Source organism: Phlebotomus papatasi, chromosome 2, assembly GCF_024763615.1.
Source record: "Phlebotomus papatasi isolate M1 chromosome 2, Ppap_2.1, whole genome shotgun sequence".
Classification (NCBI taxonomy): domain Eukaryota; kingdom Metazoa; phylum Arthropoda; class Insecta; order Diptera; family Psychodidae; genus Phlebotomus; species Phlebotomus papatasi.
Genome location: NC_077223.1, coordinates 40,415,237 through 40,424,178, shown reverse-complemented (window position 1 = coordinate 40,424,178; position 8,942 = coordinate 40,415,237).

The following is an 8,942-nucleotide window of genomic DNA, read 5'->3' as shown; positions in this document are numbered from 1 at the left end:
AACTATTCTATAAATCACTCAAAAATCTTGAAAAAAAATTGAATTTTGGTTAAAACATATTCATCTGTTCATAACTAGTTCTTTACGGACACGTAACCGATGTAATCGATTACAACCAGTTTACACTTGTCAGATATTTTAAGACCTTTCCAGAGAACCTAAATAAGATTATAATCGGTTTAACCTCTAGACTGTTTTTGATCTTTAAACTTGAAATATCATTATTACGTGCAATTGAGTGAAATTTTCAAAATTTAAACAAAATATTCGTCCAAGTAATCTCTCAAAATCTCTACAAATTAGAAAAAAATAGTTTAGACCCATTTTTGAAGTTATGCAAAAAATTTTGATAGCTTTTTTCTACAGTGTGAGCAATTTGCTTCATTATGCCAAATATTGACAAAAATTACTACACTGAGAAAAAACGGGGGTGCGATTAACTTTTTTTGCTCATAACTTTAACACCTTTTATGTGTGAACACTGAGAGAAATCCGAAAAAGTTAAAATAACATTCCGAAAATGTTAATTTTACCCTGCATTATTGATCCGAAATCGGTGTAAATATTACCCTTTTTAGGTGTATTAGGGGTTAAACTAACCCTTTTTCACGTTAATTTTACCTTTAAAAATGTGTAAAATGAACATTAAAAATGTTGATATATTTTTACACCTAAAAAGTGTTAATCACACTCTCTTTTTTTCTCAGTGAAAATATATCAACATTTTCTAATGTTAATTTTACACATTTTTAAGGGTAAAATTAACATGAAAAGGGTAACTTTAACCCCCAATACACATATAAGGGGAATATTTACACTGATTTTGGATCAATACTGCAGGGTAAAATAAACATTTCCGGAATGTTATTTTAACTTTTTCGGATTTCTCTTGTCAGTGTACTACTGTGTAAAGGCCAATCGCCTACGCTTGTATCAGAAAAACGGTCAAACACGTTCACAAAAGTCGCTCCTAACGACGCTATCACACTAGGATTTTCATAATTTAAATTTAAATTCAATTGAGCCAATTGAGTATTATAAGATTTCTAGAATTTACTTGAAAATTCTCACAGTCAGGGCACATTTTGCAAGAAATTTGCTCAATTTTAAATATTGCCGCGAAATTTTTAATTGTGAATGTCTCCGGAAAATGTGTGATAGTACTTAAAATGTCTTATAAGTCACTTATCTGTTATTGAGAAGGATTCCCAAATCCAGAAGAAAGATTTGTAGAGAAAAGGCTGATGAAAGGACTCTCATACATCTTGTTGAAAATCTGTGTGAAGTCATAGTGGCACAATAATGGCTTTGGAGGAACTTAGCAAACTACTCCCGATACTGATGCTTCACTCGCGTACAAATTTATCACTAAATTCTGTACTTATCTCATTTTTTGGCCACAAATAATAATTAATTACGAGTCAATAAATTTAATAAGAACAATTTGGTTCAAAAGGATACTTGTTTAACTGCAATAAAATTCAGAGCAATTTTAACATTTCAATTTGCTGAATTCAAATTAATTTGAGCAACCAGGTTTATGCTATTTGACCATGTTTAAACATGTTTTGGTGGGTCAAGTATTAGTTTATATCAATAAATAAGCGAAAATCTATCAATTCAAATTATTTTTAATGCAAAATAACGCATAGGAACAATTCATCTGAAAATTAAAATGAATTTACAAATTGAAAAAATCCAAGTGTGATAGCACGATAATGTCCAGAAGCCTTAAAACATATCCAAGAAATAAAAATCAAGTCAAGGTCGTTTAGTTTGAAATTTCGAATAGGATTCATTAAAATGATTTACAATAAGATATGAATGCATCTTGCTCAATTTAAGATACTTTTGCAAAAGTTGTTTTACAAAATCCATCTCATTTCCGGCAAATGCTCATCCCCTAATTCACCTACCCAAAAATTTCATTCAAATAAACTCTGGCCAAATGGAAGGAACAGTAGGATATTTGGTCCTTTTAAATCAACCCCTGGCTTAAATCCAAAAGTAAATGGAGGAGTATTGAGGTTGAAAATGCGAAGAAAGAAATTTGCTAAATATTTTTGTTTAAGGAAATCCTACAAAGATATCTAACAGTTGTCCCTTTCCATATTTAATGCAATATTGTGGTGAATGGACAGAGGACAAAAGGACATCATAAATCTATGTTCGCTCGGTTGATGCCGTTGAGATTTCTTCCCCAAAAGTCTCGCACACACAATTGACTAATTTAATTTCTATAATCCATCCCATTGGTGGGTAGTCATTTGGTAAATGTGAGTGGCAGATTTTGCCTTTGATCAGGAGCTAAATAAAAGAAAGGGCGAGAACATACCACCAGGAAGAAATCCCTTGAAATTGTAAGGACACCTTTTCTGTTGGCATCTCCTAACTGATGCATTTTGTGCAGACAAAAGATGTTTTGTTTGATTGTTACACAACTCGTGGAGCTTGTGGCAAAATATACCAAAGATTTAGGAATCTTTTTTTACCTTTTCAATAAAGGAAAAAAATAGGGCTCAAAAGTCACCGAATGCATTCAACATCCTGGACTTTGTTGTCAAACAACGTGTCACAGAATAAATCATTCGACCACATTTTGTGCACATCCCCTCAGCCCAGAATTAATCATCTTCTGCATTTTGTCCTTTTGATGCCCACAACATAAAATATGGCAAAATCATTTGATGGACCTTTTAAACTCCCAAAAAAAAAAGAGAGGAGTGAGGGGGAACAATTGACTGTGAGACCAGAAATGAGACCACAGGAGGGTTCTTTTGAATTTTAAAAATCTGAACAATAGATTTTAAATGTCTCTGCTGAAGGGTGGTCCATCTGACGACCACCTCAATGTGCGAATTTATTTTAATAAACTCCCTATCTCGTCACAATATTTTCTCCAATAAATCACAATCTCAACATAGAAAATGTGGGAAACATGTTTTTTATGCGTAAAACAGTTATATGGATTTACACCCTAAAAAATCAGAATCAAATTGATTTTGCTCGCTTTGTAAATTAAAGTATCGAAAGTATGGTACTGACAGAGATTGCTTTTGTTATAAAATATTGCACATGATTCGCCCCAGTAACTGATGGGAAAAAAATCCAAAAATTGTCATTGTGAGCATGGTCTAGATTTTTTTTCATGGATATTCACTCTAATGGTGCACGCACGTTTGCTTTTTTTTAATTTCTGAATCTAACTTCCGGTTGTTTCACACGGACAATTTTTTCAAAACTCTTATCTTAAAAATAAATATGAATAACTATTATCGTTAAATGAAAAGCACTAATATTTAATTTAATATCCTTGTTCAAAACAAATTGGAATTAATGGACAATTAAAGATAATTCAAAGGGTCCCGGTCAAAATCCCGAAAATCAAAATTCCGAAAGCCATAAGCCCGAACGCTAAAATCCCGAAAGCCAAAAACCCGATTTCTTAAAAGTATCATACCTACTCCCATGATTGCATTCGCACTTACTGGAGGCAAAGGAAAATTTTCTGTGTCTTGGGAAATTATTCTAAATCTTATCATCCCCTACAATTTCATCTCTTTCAAGATTTTGAACATTCGGGTTTTGGTGTTCAGGATTTTGACTTTCGGGATCTTTGCTTTCGGGATTTTGGACGCCTCCAAATTCAAAGACCTTCCTAATGAATACAAACTTTTTTAGTCGCATGACAAACAGGTTTGTGTACAAAGCCTGAAAGACTTCTCGTAATATAGGCTTCAGACCTAAGGCTTAGCCATATGACTTAACTTCTCTAATTTCTTATCAATCAAGATTTTTTGGAAAATTATCACTTAAGATTGGACAACATGGGCAAGTGATCCATTAAATTCTGAATAATAAAATTGGTTGCTATTTTGAATTCCGAGACCATCGGGAACTGGGCTAAACTTTAGGTCTCAAGCCGATATAACACATATAGAAAATATCTTGAATTAATCCTTCCCTCTTTGAATTATTAAAGCAATAAAACAATTATTCAACCCCAAAAATTACATTTTTTGAATGTTACGTCTTTCGAATAAACAAAAAATTCTGGTGACTACATTGTGATTCGAATTCGAACTCGAAACACGTCCATTGTAGAACGAGAGGCTTATAACTTAAGATCCGCGTACTAGAGCCCAAATATACTCCGTCTAATACGGACTTCAGATCTTAGACTTAGCCATATGGCTTAACTGCTCTAATTTTTCAAGAACCAAGATTTTTTGAAAAAAATTGACTTAGTATTGGATCATTAAGGACAAGTGACCGATTAAATTCTGAAAGAGCAATAAAATTGGTTGCTATATAGGATTTTGAGGCCGTCGGGAACTAGGCTAAACTTCTAGTCTGAAGACCGCTTAATCATAGACAATATTCAGTTTCAAAAATTTAGCAGTAATGGATAAAGCAAAGGAAAATCAAAGGACATCTAATCGGTGATGCTAAGCACACTTAGAGTAGGGGAAAGTGACCATGCTTGATTCGATCCAAGCTTAATAATAACTATTTATTTTCTATGTTAATCAATAGTTATGACTCATCGCAATATATTTCAATAGCTAGTGCTAAGCCTCACATTTCCTAAAAAAATTAGGATCCTAGCTCTTTTTTCCTAGTTTCCCGAAGCAAAAAACAAAAATAGGTCCAAAACTGTAATTTTGATACATGATATTTTATAAGTATTTCTTAATTAATGTCGCTATTCAGGAAAACTACTATCATAGGCACATAGAGGGTTCATCAGTATTAATATTTATGCAAAAATATTTTTACTTGGGGACACTGTTTTTATGGGTGGTGACAAATTCATAAATTCTACCTGTGTCCATCCCATATTTTAAAAAGGGTCCATGAATGATAATTTAATTGTGGAAACTCTATCATTAGATGTGATTCTTTCATAATTACACCTATTGTAATCCTCCAATTTTATCGACAATTGACATAGCCTTCAACCCTGTTGCCTGAATTTAAAGGTTGCAGAGTGACATTTTTATGGGCTCAGAGTGAAAAAATGGTTTTCGCTAGTGCTCTAATGTCATAAAAACACCGCTTAGAAAAATTACATAAAAGTGATTTTAAAACTAATAACCAGTCGTACAAACGATTTAAGCAGATAGATTAGAGTTCCGTCTAAATATTGATGTGCAATTTTTTGTATCCGGTGAAATTTTTACAGTGAAAATGGGCCTCCGAATTGTCGAATCAATTATTATACAGGAAGGCCCCGGACCCGACTTGTATAAAAGTCGCCACTGAATTTTCATTTTCTTCTTGAGGAAAATCTAAGGATTTCCAGGAGCTATTTGAGGTAGGACTATGAACCTAATAAGTGAGACATTTTTTTGTCATAGTGGAAGAATCGCTTCGGTTTGTGTGTTAATCAGAAAAAAATCACAAACCTTGGGCATCATTTTACAGTATCAAGCATGGTCACTTTCCCCTACAACAGTTGCCAAATTTTACAGGTTGTAATATGCTCGAGAGGATCAATATGGCTCTTTTCGAGCCCTAGTTCGTGATTTAGATCTTTATGATAAAGTTACGATTAAACATATTTTATAAATCGATTTTTTATATTCTTTGTATATGCGTTAAATATGCATTTTCTCGAACTTCTTGATTTTACTAATCTACTAAAATATCGCTTTTTTAATACCCAACATGACTTCCCCGTATCAACGAGAAAATCGTGTTTGATCTCAAAAGCAGTGAAACTTGCCCCATTGATCTCTTCGGAAGTTGGTCACAAAGCACTGCCCACGATGTATTTCCACAAAAAGACGCCAATACCAGACGTTTCTCAGCAAAATAGAGCCATTAACATTGATTGGTGCATTCGATTTTATTCTTCAAAAAGGTATAAATCATTTTGCGGGCAATTTTCCGTGCTACTTCGTGTAAATATCGAAAATTTTTCAATGGTTCATCGGCGGTGAGATGTTAATGCCATAATCGTTGTGACCCTAGAGACAAACCGCGGATCTGTGGTTCGCGAACCGCGGCATGAGATGCAGAAGCCACAGCATGGCAGCCGCGCCGTTTCACCTGACACCTATCTCTGGCTCTTTTATCATATTATTTGTGCGAACAATCTAATTAGATGGCAAAAAAGTTTGTCCAAATGATCTGGTAGAGAATGCATCATATCTTTTTTTAGCCATCCCCAATCGCGAATGGCTCCATAGGCTCCAAATACAATGTAAGGTAGTTTTTTTTTTCAAATGGGGAATATTTAAATTTAAAATGGATGTTTGTACAAGAATTTCAACGCGATAAAAGTTCCATTTGCAACACAGTGAACCAATTATTTCACCTCGATGGATTCTTTTATTTATTCTGGGGGATTCATCTGCATTCAAGTGGGGTTTGTTTTTGGCCCAGCTAATTTATTTTGAGACTTTGCCCCAGGGATTCCCTGTTCTCTTCCTCTCTTTCTCTCTGAACCACAAACCCACCAGTCCTTTGGTGATTCCTCATGTCAATATCGGTCGGCTGTGGCGCATTAATTCCACTTTATCGAATGAGTTAGCATCGTTTAGCTTTTAACATAAATTTGAATGGCCTCATGAGGGCCCGCCAAAACAAAAACAAAAAACCAAAAAAAAATTAAATAAATTCGGAGTGAAACGGTTGCCGCTAAAGGTGGATTTAGTGTTTGGATCCTACGTGATTTCCCTCCAAATGGAAGATTCATTGCTCATCTCTCTTGAATCTTTCAGAGACACTGAATTCCCTTTTCTTTTTCTTCTCGTATTTTTTTGTTTTTGCACAGTCGGTGTTGATGATGAAAAATCTACCAGAGGATAAGAATCCACACGCATTTCCAAGACTCCTCCTTGAAATCTGATCTGAGTGCAGAAAGAGAGATCTTCCACCAAGAGAGGTAATATCTTTGGAGAGCTGTGAACTCGTGTATAATTAAAATTAAATTCAATGGCCATTTGGTACTCTTGTGGTCATCGATTAATTTACTGCGATTTAATAAATTCTTACCTCCTCCAGCTCTTCACCACACTTCACGACAAGAAGCCAAGTGTGTAATCCAACGAGGTGACAATTAATGAGATTGTCCATCTTCAGTTTCCCAGATTTTGCTCCCGGCTCCAGGGTAATTCAATGAATTTTTGCCAGATAAGTTGGGTGAGAACAAGCAACAAAATTACACCAAATGAGCTGCTGATTAAAGTGATGATAGAGGATTCTGTTGCTGAAAATTTCAATTAGTCCCCAAAAGAGCTAAAGCGACATTTGAGTAACCTTAACAACCACAAAATCCAAACCATTCATCCAATTCCAGAATCGCATTACTGTGGCCGAATTGACTAAACTTTCGCCAAAATTCAGTGAATCACAGAATTATGAGTAAGCATTGAAAATATTCAGTGAAAACCATCATTCAACTTGCCTATACCCCCCATTTATTAATAATCTAAAAGGTCAGTGCAGACATTGAACATGACTTTCGTGCTGGAGCACACTAAATAGAATTACCACTGCCTTCACTCTTTGCTTTATTCACCTATTAAGTGGTTTTGATTTAATCGAACTGTAGCAATATACATTCTGCATCCTTCCACGCAACGATGGTGGCGAGATAGGCATCTGGAGCCCCTCACTTGTTTACCTTCAATATCATCTGTCCGAAGATGTGAAACATGTGTGTGGCATAATCCTTTTGGCCACTCGGTGAGTTCCTCTCTCACCCTTCTATCCCAGCAGCTCTGCTCTGGATAATACGAATATTAGTGCATCCTAGAATTGTACACCATCCAATGATTCTGGGCAGAAATTTAATACTGCACCACATGCACATACCACGGGCGGGAGAGTTGGATTTCGTACCAAGAGAGGTGAAAATTCCAAAGTGGTCGGATGGGGGCATGTAAGCTTCTGGGCTGGCTGCTGCTGCCACTTGATGCCTGATGATAGTGCACGGTCCATCGGCAGGAACATGCTTATTGATTTTGCAGATTACAAACACCAATAATCCATCGACAAGCCAACGACGGCGCGGCTGCAGAGAGCCCGCCGCGCTGATTTAGTACCGCCAAGATTTTCTGCCCCGTTGATTCATTCTACATCCCACCCTCCCCCTCCACCCTCTTCTTTCGCCTTTTATCAGCAAAGTATTCCCACACCATGAGCTCAAACGGCAACATCCCATAGGGGCTAATAATTTTACAGACTCCTGAACATTATATTGGATGTGGCATAATGTCCCAAAGAGTGGGACAACACTGAGTGAGAGAAATCCGAAAAAGTTAAAATAACATTCCGGAAATGTTAATTTTACCCTGCAGTATTGATCCAAAATCAGTGTAAATATTACCCTTTTTAGGTGTATTGGAGGTTAAAGTTACCCTTTTTCATGTTAATTTTACCCTTAAAAATGTGTAAAATTAACATTAAAAAATGTTGATATATTTTTACACCTAAAAAGTGTTAATGTTATGAGGAGAAATAGTTAATCGCATCCTCTTTATTTTCTTAGTGAAGAAGTTCTCGGCAGCGGAGAGTACTTTGCATCCCCTCTCGTGCTATTCGTAAGCTTTTCTTTAATTCTAATACTTAAGGATGATCTTCACCGATTGTACATGGTAGATCGGATTGATTAAGCCCACCTTTAACCATTTAAGGACGAGAGGAACACCGGTGTCCCAAAAACAAAAAAATCTTTTTTTGCTGAATTGAATTAAAAAGTAGGTTTCGTTTTTGGGACACCGGTGTCCCATTCATCCTTAAAGGGTTAAGAGCTCAAATTAAAGCAAATGGAAAATCATGAGGGGGACAGACAAAATTAATTTCTAAACTATTGTTGGATGTCTAATCTAGGGAACTAAGGTAAAGTGCCGTCAAGTCGACCGGTTCCTCAATACGACCGGTAGTGTTATTTATTCTTGCACAAATATTTGGCGTATAATCTAACATTAAGA